The 27,390-nt window shown below is 39.3% G+C and overlaps 1 long non-coding RNA gene across 1 annotated transcript in view; it reads left to right on the top strand.

Moving 5' to 3' along the window:
• Positions 1-2,617: 2,617 nt before the first annotated feature.
• Positions 2,618-27,390, top strand: part of LOC150039693 (uncharacterized) — a 124,012-nt gene continuing 99,239 nt past the window's right edge. Inside the window, exon 1 of the long non-coding RNA XR_016534264.1 lies at positions 2,618-2,643. This is a non-coding gene — a long non-coding RNA (uncharacterized LOC150039693). The remainder of the gene's footprint in view (positions 2,644-27,390) is intronic.

Raw genomic sequence — 27,390 nt, 5'->3', positions numbered from 1 at the left:
GTAGGAAATGCTGGTTTAGTCCATGAATTAGCTGGACAAGTGATGAAAACGTGTTGGGGATTAATATGAGAACAATTTAAGAAGCCCTGGAAGAGCATCAACCTGACCCTCTGTGGTGCTATAAATCTGATAGGATGTTCCAGACTGAGAAACAATCACATGGCTTTGTGTTTGGCATCCAGACAAGTGAGCGCATGTCTTAGCTGTCAGCCAATACAGAGGAGGACATGAATAAGTGGGTGGAAAGCATCTGTCAGACCCCTGTCTGGGGGCAGGTGGAGAGAACATAGGAAGGTAGATACCATGGCTGTGGTGGGGCCAAAAAAAAGGGTAAAAGAGGCAAAGGAACCAGGTACTGGTAGCTCAAGACTGTCATCCTAGCTACTCAGGAGTTTGAGATCTGAGGATCACAATTCAAAGCCAGCCCAGGACAGAAACTCCATGAGACTCTTATCTGCAATAAACTACTGAATGCAAGAAGCTCAAGCTCAGTGACAGCATCCAGGCCTAGCGTTCAAAACCCAGGACTGGCAGAAAAAAGTATCAAAGGACAAGAAGCTGGCCAAAAGTTAGAGGGACTCTATCTTGACAAACAATACAATGGTAAGTTGCACTCAGAAGACTTGCACAAAATCTGGAAATGCCTGAGACCTATCTATGTATGTTTCCTGTTTGTCAAAATACATATGTTTATGCATTTATATATTAGTATAGAGAGACAGATCAATACATATGACTATACATATATACATAGCCAGACACTTATGGGTGGGTGGTATACTGTGTGAGAGTTTGTGTTTGTGTTTTGTGGATGGCTATCTCTGTTTAAGAAAGATAGAAAATATGTAAATATCTTTAAAAAAACTTGTTAAAATATAGAGAGACATAAGCTCTTGAGGGAATCTGAAATGACAAGATTATTCACAGGCACGTTTATCCTTATGGATTCCTCAGCAAGTTTTAATTTTTTTCATTATTTTCTTTCTTTTTTTGAACCAGTGCTAAGGATTTCTCTCAGGGACCAGGTGCTGCCAATTACTAATTTTCTCATGGCTGGTACAAGAGGAACTGAGCCACAGTTCCACTTTTGCCTTATTTATTCGTGCTTAACTGAAGATAAAGATTTCTATCAGTGACTTTCTTTCAGGGGCTGGATTCTAACGAGGATCCCCAGACCTCAGCCTTCTCTATAGCTACAATTAACAATATGAGAACCCAGCACTGGGTTCCAATGCACAGGGCAAGTAATTGAGTGAATCTCTCAACTCCAATTAGCTATAATAAGCTAGAAGTGAAAGACCAATACCTTTGAGGAAAAGATGCTGAGGGTTATCACACAGGCCCTATGAGTAAGCCCTAAACCCTGTACACGTGTGCATGCACACATTGGCAGATACACACACACACACACACACACACACAATATCTCAGGCATTTTTGTATTTTGAATTAATATCCAAAGATTGGACAACAGGATAGCAATTAATAACATCTGTTTTTCTTGTCCACATTGAGGGAAAGGGATAAGTCACAAGATGCAGAAGCGAAGAATTCAGAGGCAAATGCTGTGAGTGAATAACTTGTAAAAAGCACATTTCTTTTCTTTTGTTTTTTCTGCCATTCCTGGGGCTTGAACTCAGGGCCTGAGCACTGCTCTTGGCTTTTCCCAAGTCTAGCCCTCTGCCACTTGAGCCACATTGCCATATGGATTTTTATATCTGTGTGATATTAAGGACTCAAACCTAGATCTTCATGGATGCTAGGCAAGCACTCTATACCACTGGGCCAAACTCTAATCCCCGATTAAGTATTTATAAATAGTCATCATCATCATATCAAAATATCCTTTCTCCTACAAAGAATGAACACTTACCTATGTCTGTAAAACTTTTTTTTATGTCACCAATGCTTTCTGTGATTTTCCCACTTGCATTTTTACAGATGACAGCACAGATATTCATCAGGAAGAAAAATAGATTAGGATACAGAAACCTAACAACGTCCTAGTAGATTGAAGTGAAAAATATGTGCAAGATGGCCTGGGTGTTTCTTCTATTTGTAGAGTGCTGGGCTACCACACAAAAAGACTCCGGTTTGACTCTGCAGTACCATATACATAGAAAACGCTGGAAGTGGTGCTGTGGCTTGGTGGGACAGCTATACCCTAAAGAAAGCCTAAGAACAATGGTCAGGCTCTGAAGTCAAGTCCCAGGACTAGCAAAAATTGTGCAAGAGGCAAAATGCAAGTTGAGAAGGCACTGTGAAGCAAAATGTCTTGTGAAGGGTAAGGGGAATAGTGACAGTTAAGTTTGGATCTTACCTAAGAAAGGCTCCTTGAGCCTGAGACCAGGCTAGCACTTACGCCTAGTTAATGACTTGGGATTTGAATTAAAAGGTGTTCTGTTTACTACATCCATATGTGAGGTGGGAAGGGAGATTCAGCCTCCAGTATGTCTTTGGGGGGGTCTTCTGTGAGCAAGGAGCTTTGGTCATTGGGCCTTGAAAGGTTCCCCTACCTCCCTCACAATGGAACAGAATATGGAACCCTAGTAACTAAGCCACTGTATGTGACAACCAGCTCAAGCCAGCTCCCTTGGCCTGTGGCTCAGGAACCAGAAAGATGTTGCTGTGCTGTTGCCAAAGGTCAGGAGGCTCGAATCTCAGGCATGAGAGATATGGATGTCTCACTTGAAGAAGTAGATGCTGGATCAGTGCCAAGCCAAAATTCCCGTATATCAGGCATTTCTCTAGGAAGAATGCCAGGAAACTCCAGGGCAACTCAGATGAGGTATATTGAGAGGAAACCTATTTGAACCCATCATCCTGCCCACACACTACAACCTTCTTGTGTGCTTTCAAGTGACTCTACTGAGATTAGAGTGTGTCATTTCCAATCTACTCTATTCCAATTCCTCTATGTGAAGTGTGGTCCCATTCCTACGTTTGAAATATCCACTGTTTTGCCAACATAGTGTGATGGTAAGTCAGCTCAGACTCTGAATGAGCCTTGTAACCTATGGATCCTGGAGGAAGGCCTGTTGGAGATGCTGCTGACAAAGCTGATCCCTGCCTACCAGAATGGTGATCTCTTTTATGTGGGAAACTTCCTGCACAATTTCAAATAGTGGAGGACAATGTAGTAGTTGCTGGAAATTCTCTTGAAAAAGTGAGTGTTCCCCCTCCAAACCCAGGTTTGTTCACCCATCCTGGCCAAGTCTTGGAATACTTGGCTCCTCTCTGAGCCTGTTTGGTTCACTGGGGTGTTCACAGGGGAGCTAAGTATGATACAAGTGCACAAACTACTTTATTATGACTGGGACACCATGCCATTTCATTTCCCTCACAAGCTACTGGAGTCTCAACAGTGTGCTTACTGAGAAGTTGGATTTCAGGCATGAGTAAGTGGCTCCCAACTGCAGCCCTCACCTAGGTGACATCCTAGGAAATCCCATTTCCCAGTAAGAAATGAGGTGTCAGTACTAATGGCGGAGGCCTGTGAAATACTGGAGTCAGAGGAAAAGCTGGGGGCTGAATCACTTTTGAGCCATCAGGGAGGGATTGTGATAGCTTTGCCTGTTAGAACCTGAAAGCATTTACATTTTGGTGTGTGGTCCAGTGCTGCCAATTGAACCTGAACCCAGGTCTAAATGCCATTCCTTTGGTGTTCAAAAATTAGCACTGTACCATTTGAGTCATAGGTCAAGTTCTGGCTTTTTGCTGCCTAATTGAAGACAAGTGCCTTTAGACTTTTACTGACGAGACTGGCTTTCCACTGTGATCTTCAGAGCTCGGCCTGCTGGGTGGCTAAGATTAGAGGAATGAGCATTTAGTTCTTTATTTAGAGCATTCACTTATTGATTTATTTAGAGCATTTACTTAGTTAATTTAAGGTGCATTTACTTTGGACAGACGCATAGAGGCCTCTTTCAGGAGCTTCTGGAAGTGGGGTGTAAAAGTCATCCTGTTCTCGAGTGTCTCTTACCCCCCTCCCAGCATATAAGTGCACATCTCTGCAGGACAGCCACAGCATTAGAGTCCTGCAAGAAAGGGGCTTTGGTAGAAGGCTCAGGATGGAGAGAGAAGGCTCTCACTTTCCTTGTACCGAATGTGCCCACAGCATCATGTGTTCCATCTATACGATGTGAATGGACTTCTACCCCAGTGATTTCTACGAGTTCAAGAACTGCCACATCCTGACACAACTCAAGCTCTATATGAGGCTCCACATGCCGGCTTTGGACCTGCTCTTTTAAACACATACTTTTTGACCAGCTGGAGGAATGTGCGACCAGTAAGACCAAGAAAAAGTAGAAGTCCTGGTGTGGGAGCCTCAGAGCCTGTGAGTAGGAAGCCCATGTGGTCTAGATATTGGTTGGCCCTTACTTCTACAGAGCTTGGCAAAATGCCCTTTATGGGTGGTGTCAGCCAGGTAATGTCTGTCCTCTGAAAGGACTCGGGAATAAGCACTCATTAGAAAGACCCTACACCTCCTCAGTGTTCAGTCCAAACTCCAGTTCTACAGGTTCCTCCATTAGATCCTCATGGAAGTTGAGTGACACTTCAACTTGCAGAGTCCACTCTGTCCACTCTGTACCTATTTCCATTCTTAGGTTTGGGTCATCGTGGAAGAGCTTATCCTGAACTCCGGATGAAAAACCCACCAATGGAGCTGGTGACTGATGGAGACTGAGAATCATCACTGCACTCCAGACAGCATGGGCCTTCTGTAGAAATTACCAAACAGGTTTAGAGTCCTGTGGATATACCTTTTGCTCTGAACCCCATGTGTGACACAGTTGAACCTGCAGATACTATGGAGGAAGAAAAAGAGCAGCCAGATTTCCTTCCGTTTCCTTTCACACTCCACCCAGAGTCAGTCCATCTGAGTCAGAGTAACACTCCACTTATTGTGCAAGCTGAAGGGGCACACGCTGGGCTCATGGAAAATGTCCCCATGGGAAGCAGCAAGTGTACTCTCAATACTGGATTCATTGGAGGAAAATGAATCCATCCTCACAGAATATCCAGACCCATCCATCTCACTAAAACAGACTCAATCTCCATTCGACAAACCAGAATCCATCCCCCTCTTAACTCAGGAATGACATTCTGTTTCTCATGAGGAAGGAGACCCTTCTGAGGACTCTGAAGTAGAATTACTGTCTGAAGGCAACTTGGAGGCCAGTCTGGATTTAGAGCTTCCCTGTCCCCTTCCTAAAAAGACATCTCTTTATCTTGCTCTCATGATTCTTGTCAAGTATTCATTGTATTTACTTTGCTAACTATTAAACTCTCATTGTTAATATTATGGTGTGCAGTTCTTCAGTGCTTATTATACTGTGTTTTATTTTCCACTTAGAATGTGAGACCTCAGACACATAGGTCCTGGGTGGGCCAAAAACCAGACAGGTCTGGTCCCATAGAAGACAACCTTACTGGATATACAGGGAACTATGAAATGCATGGAATCACCAGGAATCCAGGCCAGGCCTCCATGGAAAGACAAGTCAGCTACCAAAGCTTAAGGACAGAGCAGATGCCTGGAAATGTGTTTTGTCAATCGGGAGAAGTGCCAGGGTAACTGTAATATTATGTGGGACTCTGTTCTGTGAGTTCAAGTCTGTTTCTATATCCATTGTGCTTTGTACAAATATTTAAGAAAATTAAAACTCCAATAATAAAAAAAAGAAGATAGCTAATAGTAATGATGAATAATTTTGGGCTGGGAGTTTGGCCTAGTGGTAGAGTGCTTGCCTAGCATGCACGAAGACCTGGGTTCAATTCCTCAATACCACATACATAGAAAAATGCTGGAAGTGGTGCTGAGGCTGAAGTGGTAGAGCCCTAGCCTTGAGAAAATATAAGGACAGTGCTCAGTCCCTGAGTTCAAGCCCAGGACTGGCCAAATCAAAAGTAGTAGAGCACTGGCATTGAACTGAAGATCTGAGGAACAGCCCAGGCACAGAGTTCAAGCACCGCAAACAACAACAACAAAATCTGTGAAATGGCAGTGGTGGTTTTAAGCTAAGCAAAAATAGAGTAGAAACTGGTAAAATACATATTTGTGTGTAAGCAAAATAGCCAGACTTATGCATAAGAACAGGATAGCAACTTGAAAAAAAATTTTGTTTTCCATCTCACTAGGTCCTGTCTCTTAATTTATTCAAGTAAGTAAAATGCTGGGTTTTATAATCATTGCTCTGAATATTAGAAAATCATAATATCTCTCATTAACCAACAAAGACCAGGAACTGGGGCTTCGTTCAAATGGCAGAGTATCAGGCAAGAGAAGAAACAATTGAAGTAAGAACTTGAAGTTCTTGATCCAGAACCTGCATAGTAACAGAGCAGCAGCCTGGTGATGGTACCTCACACCTATAATCTTAGCTACTCAGGAGGCTAAGATCTGAGAATCAAAGTTTAAAGCCAGCCAAAGTACCCAGTTAACTGCCAGAAAAACCAGAAGTGGCACTGCAGCTCACAGATTAAAGCACTAGCCTTAAGCTGAAGAGCTCAGGGACAGTGCCCAGGCCCAGAGTTCAAGCCCCACAATTGACAAAAATCAAACAAGCAAACAAAACTCACAAAGAAGCCTGCAGACCACAGTGGTTCTGCTGAGTCTCTTCTCTATGGGGATCAGGAAACATTTCACTTTTTCTGTCTCTTCCCATCTCAACATTCATACTAAAATAAGACTGTGTTGAAAGTTTCAACACAGCGATGAAATATTCATCGCTTATATCTCAATTGAAGATAGTTGATTTGGGGCTGCATTGGTAGAGTGCTAGCCTTGAGCAGAAAAGGTCAGGGATAGAGCTGAAGCACTCAGTTGAAGACCCAGTGCCAACACACAAAAGAAATTATGCACTTTATACATATTTTCTAATTTCTTAATGAATTTTTCAGTCTGTATAAATATAGGGTACATTCCTTGTTACTTAAGTAAGATTGCTCTTTTTTTTCTTTTTGCCAGTCCTACGGCTTGGACTCAGGGCCTAGACATTTTCATTGGACTCGCTTGCCCAAGGTGAGTGCTCTGCCTCTTGAGACACAGCGCCACTTCTAGCTTTTTTCTGAGTATGCGGTACCGGTGAATAGAACCTAGGTCTTCATGCATTCTAGGTGAGCACTCTACCATTAGGCTACATTCCCAGGCAGTGAGATTCCTCTTACAGTCATTGTATGTTCACAGAGTTTGATCTCACACACTGTAGGGCCCTGGTTGGCTTTGACCTGTGATCCTAAGCCCTGAGCCTCCTAAGTAGCTGAAATTAAGTTGTGAGCCAGCATGATGACTTCCATTCTTTTTTCTACAAAAATATATGTAGTTATCTAAAATATATCTATAGCTGAAAAAAATGAATCTCTCCCAAACAAATCTTCAAAGAAACAACCATCCTATTAAAAGGTGGGCTAAAGACTTAAAAGAGTATTCTCTGAAGAAAATATTAAAATGGGCTTTAGACACATGAAGAAATGCTCCATATCTCTAGCAATAAGGGAAATGAAAATCAAAACAACTTTGAGATTCCACCTGACTCCAGTGAGAATGGCCATTATCAAGAAATCTAATAAGAGATACTGGTGGGGAAGTGACCAGGGGGGATCACACCTACACTGTTGGTGTGAGTGTAAACTCATTCAACCACTAGGGAAAGCAGTGTGGTGGTTCCTCAAAAGACTGAACATAGAGCTCCCCTATGATCCAGCAAATCCACTACTTGGCATCTACCCAATTGTCCAGAAAAAAGGACATACTAAAGCCACTAGCACAATGATGCTCATTGCAGCACTATTTACCATAGCAAAGCTATGAAACCAACCCAGATGCCACTCAGTAGATGACTGAATCAAGAAGATTTGGTACTTATACACAATGGAATGCTATGCTGCCATCAGAAGGAATGACATCGCCCCATTTGTAAGGAAATGGAAAGACTTGGAAAAATTCATATTAAGTGAAGCAAGCCAGACCCAAAGAAACATAAGCTCAATGGTTTCCCTCATTTGTAATAATTAGTTCACATCTAGGACTCTCCTAGCAGAGGATTACAATAACTCAAAAATCTAGGTATGTAAGGTCATATAGGATGAGACTAAATGAAAGGATCTCTAGGATATGGGAACAAGAGCTATATCTTGTGTCATCGTTGCTCTTAATCTTGTGTGATTTTTGTCCTTAATCTACTATGTTATTTCTCATCTCTTATTTTGCCCTTTGGTTAATGTCAGATTGTTACTGTATCTGATTTTTTCCCTGGCATATTGTATATATGTTTATTTGTTTATGTCAAATAGGAAAGGGAAGGGGGGAAACAAGATGATTGGGAAGGGGAGGGGAGAGGGAACTGGGGACAAAAACATGTGGAGTGGAATAAATGTGTGAGAAGTAATGCAGTCCACTACCTGTAAATGTAATCGTAACCCCTCTATACATTACCCTGAAAATAAAAAAGAGACTATAAAAATATCTGTAGAAAATGAGGCTGGATGATGGAAACAACCAGATGCCCAACTACAAAAAATGTGATACACGCACACACACACACGCACACACACACACACACACACACACACACACACACACAATGGAATGATACATAGCCAACCGACAAGATAAAATAATGGCATTCTCGGGGAAGTGGATGAAAAGGAAAAAAATCATATTAAGTGAAGTAAGCCAAACTCAAAGGAACATAGGCCCAAGAGTCTGCCTCATTTGTCAAATTCAGTAGAAACCTTGGACTCTGCAACCAGAGATTTGCAATAGAACAAAATCTAGAGACATCGTGACAAACAGTATGACACTAAATGTAAGGTCCTCCAAGATAAAGAAACAAAACTCATATAATGAGTGACTGTTGTCCTTAATGAACTATGTGATCTTTTATCTCTTTGGCTATCCCTTGGTTATATCATATTGTTACAATATTTCACCTTGTTTTCTGATATATTTCATATGTGCCTAATTGGTTATTTGAAATTGGATAGGGAAGTGGGGAAATGAACATGAGTGGGGGTAGGGGAAGGGAAATGGGGACCATATCGTTACATGGGGTATCAAAGTTTGAGAAGTAATGCACCTTCTAACTGGTGAATATAATGTAACCCTTCTATAAATTACAATAAAAATAAATACATAAAAAGAACATCTGCACAGAAAAAAATAACAATGGCATTTTTGGGGTGGTGGATGATATTAGAGTGAATCCTGTTGAGTGAGATAAGTCAAGACCAAGGAACAAAAGGTACATGGTATCCTTAATATATGGATATTAGTTTCAAACAGTAGTAGAGCGATGATTGAATAGTTGATACCCAAAGTTCTGGACATAATTTTGGAGATATAAACATAACTACATAGACATAAAAATCTAGGATAGACTATACACTCTATAGACATGTGTTTTATTATAGATTAATCTGTATCTATGACATACAATGACTCAGCTTAATTTTTACTATATTCTAAAATTTATGTGCCAGTGATTGTATAGCGATTCCCTTCTTGAATACTTGTTGGTTAAACATGACATTTGAAATATGATGTAAAATTCAATGTTAATAAATTTTTTTAGAAAAAGAGGCTAGATGTAAATACCACTAATGTACTTGCTCTAAGTGGTACAGAAATTTTCTTAATGAATCAAGGGTTTTTATTACATCTTTATGCAATTATTTTAGTTCTGAGTGTTCTACACTCAATGATACTTCTGGAAAGATGATATAGCTGACTGTGTAGATGGTATGAAGACATACTGGCCTAAATGTAGAATAAAGCATTGGTAAGTGGCTGTTAGCTGTCCAGATTCTACTGGAATATGTGGAATGAATTTATTAAGCACAATGCAGGCTCTTAGTCAGATCAGGATCAAAATTATGTGGTTCCATGAGATGAATGAGGAAAGATCAGAAAAATCTACTAAAATATCCAGATATACTTTTTAAAATAAGGTATCTGGACTCCTTTTTTTTTCTTTCTTGGTGGGGAGCTTGAACTTTGGACCTGGGCAAGGTCTCTTAGTTCTTTTTCCTCAAGGCTAATGCTGTACCAGTTTTAGCCACAACTCCACTTAGTTTTTGGGTGGATAAGTGGAGAGTAGAATCTTACAGGTTTTTTTTTTTCGTTTTTTTGCTTGCAAAGGCTTTGAATCACCTTCTCCCTGGCTAGTAGAATGACAATTATGACCCTCCAGCGCCTGGCTATTGATTTCTTGAAAATTGGACTTTATTCCAAATCACGTAACTGGTTCCTAGCAAAGTTTTGAAGCCTGACTTAAATGTGACAGATTTTTGTCACTTGGAGACACTCTGTGCTGAACGTTAGAAATCTACCAGCTGAGTCATAGTGGCACTTCCAGTTTTTGTTTATGTGGTGCTGAGGAATGGAATCCAGGGTTTCATACATGCTAGGCAAGCTTCATTTTCAGCCCAAGGTTTTATGTTTTGTTTTTTCAGTGTTGTTGCTTCTAAGGTAATGTATGATGTTCTTTCATTTTCTTTGCTTTTTACCTCTTTTCTTCTTTTTCCCTTTAGTTTTATTCTCTGTAGTCACTGTGTTGAATTCGGGTACCCTGTGTCTTGTACATAGGTTTATGTGATTTGGGGAATGGAGAGGGTATAATAAAATGGTAAAAAAAACAAACAAAGGAAAAAGGGTGAACCAATTGAACAGTGCTACTTGGAAGACACTAAACGGAAATGAACTGAACAATCTGGGTAGAGAGGGGGCTGAGGGTAGGAAAACAGGGAAAAAGGAGGGAGGGGATAACAATTTTCTTAAGAAATGTGTTCATTACTTATGTAACCGTATGCCAACTATATATTGACTTAACAAAAAAAATTAACTTAAAAAATAATTTAGCCGGGTATGGTGGCTCACACTTGTAAATGTAGCTACTCAAGAGGCTGGGATCCAAGGATAGCAGTTCAAAGTCAGCCTGGGCACTGAAGTCCATGTGACTCTTATCTACAATTAACCACCAGAAACCCAGAAGTGGCCCTATGGCTCAAGGGATAGGGCAGTAGTCTTGAGCTGAAAAGCTCAGTGACAAGACCCAGGTGCAGAATTGCAGTCCCATGACTTGAAGGATGAATGATACTAGCCAGGCTCTGTGCGCTCACACTTGGAATCCTATCTACACAGAATCAGGTTTGAATCCAGCCCAAACAAATTGCATGATATTCTGATTTACAGTTCATTACCAAAAATCTGGAGGTGGAGCTGTGGATCAAGTGGTAGAACACTAGCCTGAAGCAAAAAAAAAAACCATTTAAGGACAGTTCCCAGGCCCAGGGTTCAAGTCCCAAGACTTGCATAAAACAAACAAAATTTGACGCTTAGTCCTCTATCTTTTGGTGTTATAGTTCAATATTCTTGATATGCATCTTAGAAATTAAGTCCCTAGCAAATACTCTCCCCTGAAATTCTGCTTCATAGCTGATTCATAGAATTTCAGCATCATTACTATCACCTTCCCGTTAGCATAGCAGTATACTACTGAAAATTTGAAGAAAACTTTTCAGTAATCCTAATAAATCTGTGTATCATCTGCACACACATCAAATCAGCAGCAGCTATGATCTACTATTATCTAAATGTCTTTAATCCCTTCTTGAGTTAATGAGCCTTAAAGAGTAACACATATGAAATAGTTATGAAACTAACAGTCACCATTCTTCTACCTAATGTTGTAATATAAGTATATAAATGCAAGGACTATTCTGAAGTGTGCAGAAGACAGCTTCTAATTATAATATTCTCATGAAGTATAGCTTTTAGGAAACATGTTGCTTGCTTTGGGAAAGCAAAGGCAAGGAAAAATGATATAAGTAAGTTCCCTATTTATCAGAAGGAAAATACTATTGGGTTTAGATCAACTTTCATTCATTCCGTGCTGATGAAACAAATATTTGCAATTTCTGAGGCCAATCACTTCATTGTGATGCACAATCAGCCAGCTTAGATCAATCTTCCAAAAAAGGAAAGGAACAAATGAGAAGCAATTAAGGTTTCCAAAATGAACCAGGTGGTGGTGGCAGCTCACACTTGTAATTCTATCTACTCAAGGCCTGAAATCCAAGGATCTGGATTAAGTCTGTCTGGGATGAAAATATTCCTGTCTGGAACATCATCTCTGTTATCACAGCCCAGCTGATACACTCTGCCCAACAGGTTCCAAACACCAAAGTCCATCTCCTATCTGAAATACTATCAAACGTACTCACACATTATTTCCTCTTTGGGAGATAGTTGAAACATGTACCAGAAACATTTCCCTGGCTTCAGAGTGGAAGTGGAAATATATACTAACTAGAAGCCCATCTAGTAAATTACAGTCAATCATCTTTCCTCACATCTTGTTAGTTAAATTGAACAATGAGTGTTTGGATCAGAAGCGATGTGTATGAGCATACAGGTTGTAAAAGTACTGTAATCCTAGCTACTCAAGATAAGCTGAAACCTGAGGATTCCAGTTCAAAATCAGCCCTGCAATAAATTCCATAAGATTTTTACCTCTAATTAACCAGCAAAAAAAAAAGCGTTGAATTGTGCTTAAAATGCCACAGGCCTAAGCTTTGCATAAAAGTGGTAAGGGGTAGCATTCAGGATGCCCACTCTCTCCACTCCTTTTTAACATAGTACTAGAATTCCTAGGCAGTGCAATAAGGCAAGAAGCAAGCATAGAGTGAGAGGAACGAGGCAATAATCAGGAAAGAAACTCTTTTCACAATAGCCTCAAAGAAAATAAAGTACCTAGGAATTAGCTTAACTAAGAATGTAAAGGACCGTTTAGATGAAAACTTTAAAACCCAAAAAAAGGAAATTAAAGCAGAACTAAGGAAATGGAAAAACCTCCCATGCTCCTGGATTGGAAGAATCAACATTGTGAAAATGACAATCTTGCCAAGGGCTATCTACAAATTCAGTGCAATACCCATCAACATCCCAATGTCATTCTTTAAAGAAATAGAACAGGCAATTCAGAATTTCATATGGAATAATAACAGACCCCGCATAGCAAAAACACTTAGCAGAAAGAACAGCGCTGGAGGAATTTCAATTCCAAACTTTAGACTCTATTAAAGAGCAATAATTCTCAAAACAGCTTGGTACTGGCACAAGAACAGGCCTTTGATAAGGGAGCCAAAAACATAGAATGGAAGAAAAATAGCCTCTTCAACAAGTTGGGCTGGCAGAACTGGTTAAGCACCTGCAAAAAACTAAAGTTGGCACCTAAACAGCATACGGTCTAAGGACCACAAGAACTGTCAAGACACAGGCCGTACTAAAAGCTTTTAAAAATGGTAGGAACTAATAAATATCTCTCAATCCTAACTCTCAATATCAATGGACTTAACTCTCCAATTAAACGGCATAGGCTGTCTAGTTGGATCAAAAAGCAAGAGCCATCGTTCTGCTGTCTTCAAGAGACACATCTTACCCAAAAACAATCATCTTTTGAAAGTGAGAGGTTGGAATAAATTCTATCACTAACTGCCCCCATAAACAGGCTGGAGTTGCCATCCTCATATCAGATACAATAGACTTCAAACTAAAATTAGTAAGAAAAGACATAGAAGGTTACTACATACTACTAAAGGGATCTTTCCTCCAGGAAGACATAACGATCCTAAATATTTACCCACCCAATCCCGGAGCTCCAAACTTCATCAAGCCAAATTTACTTACACTGAAACCATACATAGATCGAAATACAGTGATTGTTGGTGAGTTTAACACACCACTCTCACCTATGGACAGATCAACAAGGCAAAAACTCTAAAGAGAAACCTTAGAATTGAACAACTATATAGACTGACTAGATGTAACAGACATCTGCAGAATATTCCACCCAGTAACAACACAATATACATTTTTCTCAGCAGCACATGGAACATTTTCCAAAATAGACCACATCTTTGGCCATAAAGCAAACCTGGACAGATTCAGAAACACTGAAATTATTCCATGCACACTCTCAGACCATAAAGGCATCAAATTGGAGCTGAACACACATCTCCACCAAAGAAAACCCTGTAACTCATGGAGACTGAACAACACATTGTTGAATCAAAAACAATGGGTAATCGAAGAGATCAGAACAGATATCCAACTGTTTATGAAATTTAACAATAAGGAGCACACAAATATCAACTCCTTAGGGACACAACAAAGGCAGTACTCAGAGGAAAATTTATAGCGCTGAGTGCCTACAAAAGCAAGTTGGAAAAATGGCAAACCAACTAGTTAATGTCTCACCTTAACCTCCTGGAAAAAGAGCAACAAACCAACCCTAAACCCATTAGGAGAAAGCAAATTATTAAAATCAAAGCAGAATTAAATGATTTGGAATAAAAAAAACTATAGAAAGAATCAACAAAACAAGGAGTTGGTTCTTTGAAAGAATTAACAAAATTGACAAGCCCTTAGCAAATCTTACCAAAAAAGAAGAGAGCATATCGAAATAAACAAAATCGCAGATGAAAATGGTAATATCACGACAGAAATTACCAAGATCCACAATATCATGAGGGAATACTTCTCAAACCTTTACGCCAACAAATTTGAGAATCTAGAAGAAATGGATGAATTTCTAGACAATATTAACATACCCACACTGAACCAAGAAGAGCTAACCCAACTCAACTGGCCTATTTCAAGCTCTGAAATAGAAATGGAAATTAGACAACTTCCACCTAAAAAGAGCCCAGGGCCAGATGGATTCACAGCTGAATTCTATAAGGTCTTCAAAGCAGATCTCACACCAATACACCTCAACCTCTTCAACGAAATTGAAAATGAAGGTTCTTTACCAAACTCATTCTGTGAAGCCAGTATATCCTTCATCCCCAAACCAGACAGAGATTCATCAAAGAAAGAGAACTATAGACCCATTTCTTTGATGAACATCGAGGCAAAACTTCTCAACAAAATACTGGCCAACCGTCTACAACAACTCACCAAAAAAATTATACACTATGATCAAACTGGATTCATCACAGGGAGGCAAAGCTGGTTCAACATACACAAATCAAATAATATAATTCAACACATCAACAGGAGCAGGGACAAAAATCACATGATTGTCTCAATAGATGCGGAAAAGGCATTTGACAAGATCCAAAACCCCTTTATGTTAAAAGATGTGGAGAAACTAGGACTCCATGGAACATTTCTCAATGTAATAAAGGCTGCGTATGAGAAACCCACTGCCAGTATTATACTTAATGGTGAAAATCTAAAGCCATTCCCTCTATAATCCTCCGGAACGAGACAAGGATGCCCACTCTCTCCACTCCTTTTTAACATAGTCCTAGAATTCCTAGGCAGTGCAATAAGGCAAGAAGCAAGCATAAAGGGGATCCAAGTAGGGAAAGAGGAAATAAAACTATTCCTCTTTGCAGATGACATGATTCTGTATTTAAAGCATCCTATAGACTCTACTCCCAAGCTCCTTGAGCTGATTCAAAGCTTTGGAAGAGTAGCAGGCCATAAAATCAACCCTCACAAATCAACTGCCTTCCTTTACGCCAACAGTGAGAGGAACGAGGCAATAATCAGGAAATAAACTCCTTTCACAATAGCCTCAAAGAAAATAAAGTACCTAGGAATTAGCTTAACTAAGAATGTAAAGGACCGTTTAGATAAAAACTTTAAAACCATAAAAAAGGAAATTAAAGCAGAACTAAGGAAATGGAAAAACCTCCCATGCTCCTGGATTAGAAGAATCAACATTGTGAAAATGACAGTCTTGCCTATGGCTATCTACAAATTCAATGTAATACCAATCAACATCCCAATGTCATTCTTTAAAGAAATAGAAGAGGCAATTCAAAATTTCATATGGAATAATAAAAGACCCCGTATAGCAAGAACACTTCTTAGCAGAAAGAACAGCGCTGGAGGAATTTCAATTCCAAACTTAAGACTCTATTACAGAGCTATAATTCTCAAAACAGCTTGGTACTGGCACAAGAACAGGCCTGAAGTCCAATGGAGTAGAACTGCGGACCCAGATATTAAACCACAGACCTATGGCCACCTAATCTTTGACCAGGGAGCTAAAAAAAATAGAATGGAAGAAAGATAGCCTCTTCAACAAGTTGTGCTGGCAGAACTGGTCAAACAACTTCAGAAAACTAAAGTTGGATCCTTCTTTGTCACCTTGCACTAGAATTAACTCCAAATGGATCAAAGACCTGGAGGTAAAAGCTGACACACTGAAAAGTTTACAGGAAGGAAGAAGAGATACACTAGGCCTCCTTGGCACAGGTCAAAACTTTCTTAATAAGGACCAAGAATCACAACACATCAGAGAAAAGCTGGATAAGTGGGACTGCATTAAACTGCAGAGCTTTTGTATGGCAACGGATATAGCTAGTAAACTAATCAGGAAGCCTACAGAGTGGGAGAAGATCTTCACCACCCAAACAACGGACAAAGGCCTCATATCTAAAATATATCAACAACTCAAAAAATTGAATCACTCCAAAACTAACCTCCAAAGTAACACCCATCCCATTAAAAAATGGGACAAAGACTTAAAGAGAGTCTTCTCTGAAGAAGAAACAAAAATGGACTATAGACACATGAAGAAATGCTGCACATCTCTGTTCATAAAAGAAATGCAAATCAAAACAACTCTAAGATTCCACCTCACTCCAGTTAGAATGGCCAGTATCAAGAAAACGAATGACAACAGATGCTGGAGGGGATGTGGCCAGGAGGGAACACTACTACACTGTTGGTGGGAGTGCAAACTCGTTCAACCACTATGGAAAGCAGTGTGGCAGTGCCTCAAAAGGCTAAACATAGAACTCCCCTATGACCCAGCAATTCCACTACTTGGCAATTACCCAACAATCCAGAAACAAGGGCATACTAAACCCACTAGCACAACAGTGTTCATTGCAGCACTATTCACCATAGCAAAGATATGGAACCAACCCAGATGTCCCTCAGTTGATGAGTGGATCAACAAGTTGTTGTATTTGTACACAATGGAATTCTTTGCTGCTGTCAGAAAGAATGACATGGCCCCATTTGTTAGAAAATGGAAAGACTTAGAACAAATCATATTAAGTGAAGTAAGCCAGACTCAAAGGAACTTAGGCTCAGTGGATTCCGTCATTCGTCATAATCAGTAGAAACCTTGGGCTCTACTAGCAGAGATTTGCAATAGAGCAAAGGCCATATATAAGGCCATACAATGTGAAGCTAATTGAAAGGACCTCCAGGATATTGAAACAAAAGCCATATAATGAATGATTGTTTTCCTTAATGTACTATGTTGTCTCTCATCTCCTTTGCTGTCCCTTGGTTATCCCATATTTGTATAGTATCTCACTTTGTTATCTGATATATTGAATTTATTTGTATTTGGATATTTGAAATTTGATAGGGAAGGGGGGAAAACCAAGATGGGTGGGGGGTGTGGGGTTGGAGGGAAATGGGTACCAACACATGTGAAAGGGTATCAATGTATGTCAATTAATGCACCTTCTATCTGGCAAATATCATGTAACCCTTTAAATAATTACTATAAAAAAATTAAAAAAAGAAAGTTGTCGTGTGTGGGGAGGATGATGGGGTCAAATATAGAAATATACCTCATCTGCTTGCCCTGGATTTTCCTGGCCTTCTTCTTAGAGAAAGGCCTGTTATACTGGATTTGTGACTTGGCAATGATCTAGCATGTACATCTTCGAGGAAGACATCCACAACTTCCATGCCTGAGACTCGAGTTTCCAGACCTTTGGCAACAGCACAGCAACATCTTTCTTCCTCCTGAGGCACAGGCCAAGTGAGCTGGCTTGAGTTGGTTGTTAGTTACAGTGGCTTGGTTTCCAGGGTTCCATATTCTGTTCCATTGTGAGGGAGGCAGGTTCACCTTTCAGGGCCCAATGACCAAAGATCCTTGCTCACAGAAGACCTCACCAAAGACATACTGGAGGCTGAATCTCTCCTCCAATCTCACAATATACATGTGGATGTAGCAAACAGCACCCCTTATTTGTCCAATCCCAATGTCTTCCACTAGGCCCAACTACCAGTCTGGTCTCAGGCTCAAGGAGCCTTTCTTAGGTAAGATCCAAACTTAAGGGTCAATATTGCCCTCATCCTTTACAAAACATTTGCTTCACAGTGCCTTCTCTGCCTGCATTTTGCCCCTTGTCGAATTTTTTTTTGTTTTTGCTAGTCTTGGGACTTGACCTCAGAGTGTGAACATTGTTCTTGGGCTTTCTTTAGGCTTTAGCTGTCCCACCGAGCCACAGCACCACTTGCAGCGTTTTCTATGTATGTGGTAATGAGGAATCAAACCTGAGGCTATTTGCGTGGTAGCCAAGGACTCTATCACTAGGTCAAACACACAGGGCATCTTCCACATATTTTTGACGTCAATCTACTTCGATATTATTAGGTTTCTGTCTCCTAATGAATTTTGTCCTGATGATTAGCTTTGCTGTCATGTGTAAAAAATGCAAGAGGGAAAAACACAGAAGAATTAGTGAAATTTAAAACAAAGCATTACACACATAGATAAGTGTTCATTCTTTGTAGGAGAAAGGATATTTTGATATGATGATGATGACTTTATAATTCTATGTCAGAGTTGAGAGTTTGGCATAGTGGTAGAGTGCTTGCCTCTCATCCATGAAGATCTGGGTTTGATTGCTCAGTATCACATAGATAGAAATCTAAACGTGGCACTGTTTCTCTACTGGCAGAGGGCTAGAATTGAGAAAACCCGAGGACAGTGCTCAGGCCCTGAATTCAAGCCCCAAGACTCGCAGAAAGATAAAAGAAAATAAAAATGCTTTTTACGAGCTAAATCACTCACAGCATTTGCTTCTGAAATCTTCGCTTCTGCATCTTGTGAAATACCCCTTTCCCTCAACGTAGACAAGAAAAACAGATCCATACCAGGGTCCACTGTGAGGCCACTGGTTGGGCTAAGAGCTAGTCGTGCAGCAACACATAAGTTTTATTCTAATACTTTCCAAACTTTGTACTCAAATATGCTACCTACTTACCAACTTAGGTCAGTTATCCTTATGCTATACCTTTTCTTCATGACTACAATATTCTTACACTCCTACGTTAATCCTCTTGTATCTCCTCTGAACTCTTTCATTCTTTTTTTCTATCTCTGGACCTCTGCTCATCTTTCAACCCTTATACTGCACGGATCTACACTTGATGGCTGTTGAGCAATATGTATATGTAGGTGGTTAATTATTCTCTAGGCTCAGAGGGACTTAAAGACAATAGAGATTGGATTGAGAGCCTTCTTGTTTTGGGTATAAATCGCTTATCAGTGGTTGTATTAGACTGATCTGTAAGTGCACAAAAAGAAAGAGTGATAATACCAATCAAAACTTGTGAACATCTAGTGTCTGCCAGCTACAGAGGTCTAGGTTGGTTATATCTGAAAAACTATAATCGTATTTAATAGTAATCTTGCTCCCATTTTCAAATGGGCAGAACAAGAAACTCAACAAAAATGTCAAATCAAGAAACAACATCACCCACCCAATGTAAACAGACAATGGAACAGTCACTGGCAAACCTAGAGGAGAGTCTTCCAGGTGCTACACAAATGCAATTGATAAACATCATTAATGAAAAATGTGAAAATATAAAGAAAGAGATAATGGAGGAAGCCATAGCTGAACAAGAGGAAAGCATAAACAAGGTGATAAGTGAAAAAGACGAGGCCATACAGGAGGCCGTAATAAAGGTTTTTCAAAGAAAGATCGATGAATTCATAGAATCCACAAATAAAAACGTGAGCAAATTCCAGCAAATGTCCGAAGAAAATAAAGCTACTGAGCTAACCATTCAAAAGGAAATCAAGGAGATAAAGAAATCCATACATGATCTTAAACAAGACATGCAAGGCATCAAAAATGATCAATTACAAGCAAGGGAGATGAAAAATAAAGTAGATAGCTTTGATCGCAGGTTAGACAATGCAGAGGAGAGAATTTCCGGGGCTGAAGATAATTTAGTTATTATAGAGAAAAAACAGAAAATGAGTCAATCCAAATCTAGGATATATGAGAGAGCGCTTCAGGAGGTCCAAGATACAATTAGGAAGCCTAATTTAAGGCTAGTTGGTATTGAGGAGGGCGTGGAGAAAGAGGTCAATGGTATTGGAAATATACTTCAGGGAATCATCTCAGAGAATTTCCCAAATATCCAGAAGGGCAGGCCCTTCCAAATACGAGAAGCTTTTAGAACCCCAAACAGACCTGACAGAAAAGAACATCCCACCGCCACATTGTGATCAGAACTGGATCAATAGAAACGAAAGAAAAGATCCTAAAGGCAGCCAGGGAAAAGGGATCAGTAACCTATAAAGGCAAACCAATCAGAATAACCCCCAGATTTCTTAGAGAGACCATGCAAGCACGAAGTGCCTAGAAGGATATATGTCATGCCCTTAAATCAAATAACTACCAACCAAGAATACTGTCGCCAGCTAAGCTCTCATTCATAACTGAGGAAACAATAAAAACATTCCATTCCAGGGAAAAGCTGCAACAATATGTCGAAACAAAACCAACACTACAGAGAATTCTCAAAGATGCTCTATACATAGAAAACCAAAATAAATGCAATATAGGGAAAGAAATTGCACCTAAACAGCATACCATCTAAGTACCACAAGAACTGTCAAGACACAGGCCCTACTAAAAGCTTTTAAAAATGGTAGGAACTAATAAATATCTCTCAATCCTAACTCTCAATATCAATGGACTTAACTCTCCAAATCAAACGGCATAGGCTGTCTAGTTGGATCAAAAAGGAAGAGCCATCGTTCTGCTGTCTTCAAGAGACACATCTTGCCCAAAAACAATCATCTTTTGGAAGGGAGAGGTTGGAATAAACTCTATCAAGCTAACTGCCCCCATAAACAGGCTGGAGTTGCCATCCTCATATCAGATAAAATAGACTTCAAACTAAAATTAGTAAGAAAAGACAAAGAAGGTTACTACATACTACTAAAGGGATCTTTCCTCCAGGAAGACATAACGATCCTAAATATTTACACACCCTTTTGAAGATTCACAAAAGATTGAAGATTCTGCCAGTGTAAGTTAGATTCCGGCATTGATATTAAATAATGCAATGAGTAGGGATTTATATTTGAAATATCACTGTTGACAAAATCTAACACACATTTGCTTAGTATTTGCTTTTGATTTCCCAAGAAGTTCAGTACAAGCCAACATGTGTGGCATATATCGACTGGGAGAAATGATTCAGAATATGTGACTCATTTGAACAGGAGTCAGTGAAAAGATACAGAAGCAGGATACCGATATTGTGATAATTTCTATCTTTTGCATATTTTGTGTTTGTTATTATTTCCATTTGTAGTGTAAATTTCTAGGTAAAAACTTTTAAAATGTTTCCAAACAATTTGTTATTTCTACAGCAAAAAAAACATTTACATGCCTGATAAAATTCACAGAATCCAAATTTTTCCATATTATATTTTGTTTTTTGTTTTTTGTTTTTTTGTGGGTCATAGATCTTGAACTCAGCCTGGGCACTATCCCTGAGCTCTTCAGCTCCAGGCTACCACCTTACCCTGGAGCCAAGCCCCACTTCCCATTTTCTAAAGGTAATTTGGAGATAAGAGTCTCAGGTCTTTTTGTGCTAGGATGGCTTTAAACCTTGATCCTCAGATCTCAGCCTCCTGAGTAGCTATTATTATAGATGTGAGCCACCACCCCATCATGCTCAGCTTTCTGGTTTTTTTTTAAACAAGCCCTTTTGCTGTAACTCGGTCTGAGCACTGTCCTTCAGCTTTCCTCAAGCCTAGTGATCTTCTACTTGAGCCACAGCACTACTTTTGGTTTTTTCTGTGTATGTGGTACTGCGGAAGTGAACCTTCGTCTTCATACAAGCGCTCTACAACTATGCCAAACTCCCAGCCCCTCCACATTAGTTTTTATGATAGATCTTTCCATACATCCAGGTTGGCTAGAAATCCTTCTTGAGTTTCCCAAGATCAGGGAGTATAGGTGTGTCCCATCCTGTGTGGCTACATAACCATTGTTTAGGGTACAGTTCTCTCTTCATTCTACCCATCTAGAGCAATTTTCATCTTCCATGTATAATCATTAAACATTCAGCTCCTGTTCCTCTCTACTCCATTCTCTGGAACCATCGTGCTTTTTGGCTCTAAGGGTTTGTTGATCCTTGGAAGCTCTGGAAGGGAAAACATACCCTAGCTCTTCCTTTATGACTGCTGTATTTTTAGTTTACTGTAATCAAGATTCATCTGTAAAATATAGTAAAATGTTCTTCCTTTTCAATGCATGGTTTTGCATATTTCTATCTTTTGATTATTATTAATAGTTGTGAATGGATTCTCCACATATTTGTTCTAGTCTCTGCTTTCTCTTCCGTTAGGTACAAATCTAGAAATAGAAGTGTTGGACCATATTTCTATGTAATTCTATATTTAGTACTTTTTTAGCACTCTCCACGCAATTTTTGATTGTTTTATATTCCTTGCAGAATTATTCCAAAGTTCTACTTCTTCTCACTACCTTCCCAGTAATAGACTTTGAAAGTTGTTTTTTTGTATGCGTGTGTGTGTGTGTTTGTGTGTGTGTGTATGTGGATCTTTTTGTTTAAAACTCTATTTATATTAACATATTTAAACTAATGATTTCATTGTAATTTTAATTTTTCTCATGACTGTTAATATTGAACTTCTTTCTACATTTTGAACTACTATTTCTATATATTCTTTTTAGAAAATCCTCTCCAATCTCCAATTTTTCCCTTTTTTTGTGGGGTAGTGGGGAAAGTCATGGGGCTTGGACCATGGGCCGTGAGCTCTTTAGATTAAGGCTATTGTCCTACCCTGAGTATTGCCCCTCAGTTCTTCTGCTCACAGCTCCCTACCCCTCTTCCCATTATATACAGAACAAAGGTCATCCTCAGTCTTTTTGAAAAAGTAAAACATACAGTAAATTTGTAGTATAAAACAGCAAGAAATAAATTTCTTGCCAGGTGCAGTGACTTATACCTGTAATCCTAGCTACTCAGATATCAGGCTGATATCTAAAGATTTGGTTCAAAGCCAGCCTGGGAATTAGAAAGTCTATGAGACTCTCATCTACAGTTAACCACTAGAATATGGGAAATGGCACTGTGGCTTCATAGGTAGGGTGATAGCCTTGAGTTGAAGAGCTCAGGAAGAGTGCCCAGGCCCAGAGTTCAAGCCTTACTAATCCCCCAGCCAAAAAAAAAGAGAAAAAAAGTTTCTTCCCCAAGTGATTATTATGCCAGACATATAACATTAACATTCTGGGTGTACTTCACAGTATTATTACTTGATACCCTAAGATTTTGCAATATTCTCACAGTACCAGCATATGTCATCATATAATGTAGTTCCTTTTCAATGGAATAATTCCATTTATAACCTAAATCTACTCCCCCGACTTATTTTTGTCGATACCACAATTGCTCTACCATGATATGCCACAAGCCATTAAACATTTGATGGTGGGTAATTGGAAAGGAGTCTCATGGAATTTTGTGCTAGGGTGGCTTTGAACCATGGTCCTCAGATCTCAGTCTCCTGAGTAGCTAGGATGACAGGCGTGAGCCACCAACACCTGGCTTGCCTTTTAATTTTTTTGTGGGTCTTGGGACTTGAACTCTGGGCCTAGGCACCATCCCTAAGCTTTTCAGGTCAATATTTCATGTAAGTCTAAACATTTAAGTAAAGGAATAAAATTCCAACAAAAAAAGAATAAAATTCCAGACATGGTGTGTTTATAACTCAGTGCTAATTACTTGATGAAAATGTGCCATTCCAGAAGCTGGTGTCATTTGATGATGTAGCTGTGGATTTCAGCTGGGAGGAGTGGCAGCATCTGGACAATGCTCAGAGGACCCTGTACAGAGATGTAATGCTGGAGACCTACAGCAACCTGGAGTCCTTAGGTGAGCAAAAGTCAAATTCACTTGCAAGGCCAAGTGCCTTGTTATTTTGCAGATACGTGAATGTTTATCAAACTTTCAATACTATTTAAATGAAAGATTCCAGGCCCTGAGAAGTATCCTTACTTTCTAAAGAAAACCTAAGGTAATTTTGTACTCATTCTTCAGGATACCTTCAGGATACTTTGACAACAGTTCTAAATTATGTTTCCTCTAATGGAGACGACATTCCAAACTTACACAGTAATTGTAAGTGGATAAACAATCCAGAATAGAATATATATCATTATTGGAAATAGGATCTACAAATCACTAAAGAGTGAGTTTATAATGGAAACCTGGCACTAGGCGCAATGTTTCATGCCTGTAATCTTAAAATATTCAGGAGGAAGAAATCTAAGAATTCTAATTTGCAGCCAGCAATGGCATAAAAATTGCCATGAAACTCTATAACTCCAAGTAACCCCTCAAAAATGTTAGTGGAGTGTCAAGAGTTTGACTTTGTGGTTGAGTGCTTGCATAGCATGCATGAAGACCTATGCATGTAAGTGGAGCTGGGACTCAACCTGGTATTTTTCTAGCATTGAGCACGACAGCTACGTTTATGCCATACAAAATGAATCCAGAGCTGGGGAAAAGTCAACCATGGATCCAGTGAGAAATGAGAAAAAAATTTAATAGATAACTTGTGAGTAGGATGTCTGCGAACTTAAAGCAATGATGACACAGCATAAGCAATAATTCTCTGCTGTTTCTAATTTACAGGGCCCTGTGTTCCCAAACCTGTATTAATTGACAAGCTAGAGCACTGTGCAGAACTCTGGATAGGAAATTCCTCTGACAAGAATATCACAGGTGAGTTAATGCATCTTCATATTGATGTTGGAGCCTGAGCCCCATTGGTAATTTCTTGTTGTGATGTACTGAGCTATAATGTTCTTAGTTACCCTAAATCCTGTGTGGAACCTATGGAATTCTTTGTGAATGAATCAAGAATCATTTTCTTTTCCCAATCCTATGCTTGGTCTCAGGGCCTGAGCATGGTCCTTCGGTTTTCTCAAGGCTAGCTCTCTACTTCTTGAGTCATAGCACCACTTCTGGCTTTTTCTTTGTATGTAGTACCAAGGAACTGAACCAGGTCTTTGTGCATGCTAGCCCAAACCCCGGCACCAAGAATCATAGGGTGATATGATGAATTCTATGTGGCAGTAGAGTTAAAGTTGGATTTCTCTGTAGAAATCACTGTGAAACAAAATAAAATGAGAAAGCCATGAGCCCGTGGCTCATGCCTGTAATCCTAGCTACTTAGGAGGCTGAGATCTGAGGATCAAGGTTCAAAGACTGACCTATCACAAAAACACTTAGACCCTTCTCTCCAATGAACCAATAGAAAATGAGAAGTGGGGTTGAGGAAAGGGAAGGGGGGAAACAAGATGATTGGGAAGGGGAGGGGAGAGGGAACTGGGGACAAAAACATGTGGAGTGGAATAAATGTGTGAGAAGTAATGCAGTCCACTACCTGTAAATGTAATCATAACCCCTCTATACATTACCCTGAAAATAAAAAAGAGACTATAAAAATATCTGTAGAAAATGAGGCTGGATGATGGAAACAACCAGATGCCCTACTACAAAAAATGTGATACACGCACACACACACACACACACACACACACACACACACACACACACACACACACACTGGAATGATACCTAGCCAACCGACAAGATAAAATAATGGCATTCTCGGGGAAGTGGATGAAAAGGAAAAAAATCATATTAAGTGAAGTAAGCCAAACTCAAAGGAACATAGGCCCAAGAGTCTCCCTCATTTGTCAAATTCAGTAGAAACCTTGGGCTCTGCTACCAGAGATTTATAATAGAACAAAATCTAGAGACATCTTGACAAATAGTATGACACTAAATATAAGGACCTCCAAGATAAAGAAACAAAACTCATATAATGCGTGATTGTTGTCCTTAATGAACTATGTGATCTCTTATCTCTTTTGCTATCCCTTGGTTATATCATATCGATACAATATTTCACCTTGTTTTCTGATATATATCATATGTGCCTAATTGGTTATTTGAAATTGGATAGGGAAGGGGGGAAATGAACATGAATGGGGGTAGGGGAAGGGAAATGGGGACCATATCATTACATGGGGTATCAAAGTTTGAGAAGTAATGCACCTTCTATCTGGTGAATATAATGTAACCCTTCTATAAATTAAAATAAAAATAAATATATAAAAAGAAGATCTGCACAGAAAAAATAATAATGGCATTTTTGGGGAAGTGGATGAAATTAGAGTGATAAGTCAAGACCAAGGAACAAAAGTTACATGGTATCCTTAATATATGGATATTAGTTTCAAAAAATAGTTGAGCGATGATTGAATAGTTGATACCCAAAGTTCTGAACATAATTTTGGAGATATAAACATAACTACATAGACATAAAATTTGGATAGACTATACACTCTATAGACATGTGTTTTATTATAGATTAATCTGTATCTATGACATACAAAGACTCAGCTTAATTCTTACTGTATTCTAAAATCTATGTGCCATTGCTTGTATAGCGATTCCCTTCTTGAATACTTGTTGGTTAAACATGACATTTGAAATATGATGTAAAATTCAATGTTAATAAATTTTTTTAAAAAAGTGGCTAGAGGTAAATACCACTAATGTACTTGCTCTAAGTGGTACAGAAATGTTCTTAATGAATCAAGGGGTTTTATTACATCTTTATGCAATTATTTTAGTTCTGAGAGTTCTACACTCAATGATACTTCTGGAAAGATGATATAGCTGACTGTGTAGATGGTATGAAGACATACTGGCCTAAACGTAGAATAAAGCCTTGGTAAGTGGCTGTTAGCTGTTCAGATTCTACTGGAATATGTGGAATGAATTTATTAAGCACAATGCAGGCTGTTAGTCAGATCCGGATCAAGATTATGTGGTTCCATGAGATGAATGAGGAAAGATCAGAAAAATCTACTAAGATATCCAGATATACTTTTGAAACTAAGGTATCTGGATTCCTTTTTTTTTCTTTCTTCGTGGGGAGCTTGAACTTTGGTCCTGGGCAAGGTCTCTTAGTTCTTTTTCCTCAAGGCTAATGCTGTACCAGTTTTAGCCACAACTCCACTTAGTTTTTGGGTGGATAAGTGGAGAGAAGAATCTTACAGTTTTTTTTGTTTTCGTTTTTTTGCTTGCAAAGGCTTTGAATCACCTTCTCCCTGGCTAGTAGAATGACAATTATGACCCTCCAGCGCCTGGCTAGTGATTTTTTGAAAATTGGACTTTCTTCCAAATCACGTAACTGGTTCCTAGCAAAGTTTTGAAGCCTGACTTAAATGTGACAGATTTTTGTCACTTGGAGACACTCTGTG

Source organism: Megascapheus bottae, unplaced genomic scaffold (genome assembly GCF_031878675.1).
Source record: "Megascapheus bottae isolate mThoBot1 unplaced genomic scaffold, mThoBot2.hap1 HAP1_SCAFFOLD_102, whole genome shotgun sequence".
Lineage (NCBI taxonomy): Eukaryota > Metazoa > Chordata > Mammalia > Rodentia > Geomyidae > Megascapheus > Megascapheus bottae.
This window is presented reverse-complemented; position numbering and strand designations above follow the sequence as displayed.